We start from the raw sequence: 933 nt of genomic DNA, 5'->3' as shown, positions 1-933 counted from the left end.
TATCTTTACCCAACCTATTTGAAATGTTTATATATTTTTTCAAAATTATAAATTGTTAAGATCTAGATCAAGATAAAGCAGCAGAATCACTGCTAAAGCTTCTACCAATCAAAACAAGACATAGGCCTAGGCCTGTATTGCCTTAAAAATATTTCTTCACTACTGTGATACTGAACTTAATGACGCTGATAATAATGGGCACTTATACTACTAGGTAAGGTACATCAAACAACAGCTCACATAAACAAATAAAGATAAAGCAAACGGGAAACATATGACTAGCCTACCAGCCCACAGGCGCTGCACAGCATACAATAAACAGAAACCAAAATCGCGGGGCAAACGCTATTTCCCTAAACATCGCCCGCAGCGGACAACACTCACCTTATGACCTTAAACCACAGGGACTGTTATAAACTTGGAATCGTAATCCGCGTACAACAGTGGTGCCACGAGTGGAAGCAGAAGTGCTTTCGGGGATAAAACGCAAAGACTGCTTTCGCCAGGGACGTGCGAGGTAGGCATAACAGCTCTCTAATTCCGCGGTGCAAAGTGGATTTTCTCTACCCCTTTTTTCTCTCCGGATCGTAAACTGGATTTATACAGCGATGGTCCTGCGTTGTTCTGCGTCGCAGAAGGTCCGGGATTATTAAGGGGAAACTTATGTGATTTTTCTTAGGCTTTTCGCACGATATCTGAAATGGGAATCTAGGTCTTCCGCGGCGTTGAAAATAGGATTAATATGCGTTGGTAATCTCAAAGTAATAGGCAAAAATGCATATAAAATATAATAATGGAAATATCAGTAACAATTTTTATCATAACTAGTACATGCGTGCCGACTGTGCATACATGCGTACCATACAGACGTATAGTCATTCATCTAACTTCATGGATGTCTCCGGGCATAAAGTTGAATTCAATCTAACCCCT

General features: G+C 40.5%; 1 protein-coding gene across 1 annotated transcript in view; it reads right to left on the bottom strand.

Annotated features, from left to right (window-relative positions):
* LOC135203133 (uncharacterized) overlaps positions 1-527 on the bottom strand; it is an 18448-nt gene extending 17921 nt beyond the window's left edge. The window contains exon 1 of the mRNA XM_064232787.1: positions 385-527. The gene's annotated coding sequence lies outside the window, so the exon portion shown is untranslated. The remainder of the gene's footprint in view (positions 1-384) is intronic.
* Between the last annotated feature and the right edge of the window lie 406 nt (positions 528-933).

Source organism: Macrobrachium nipponense, chromosome 33 (assembly GCF_015104395.2).
Source record: "Macrobrachium nipponense isolate FS-2020 chromosome 33, ASM1510439v2, whole genome shotgun sequence".
Taxonomy (NCBI): Eukaryota; Metazoa; Arthropoda; class Malacostraca; order Decapoda; family Palaemonidae; genus Macrobrachium; species Macrobrachium nipponense.
This window is presented reverse-complemented; position numbering and strand designations above follow the sequence as displayed.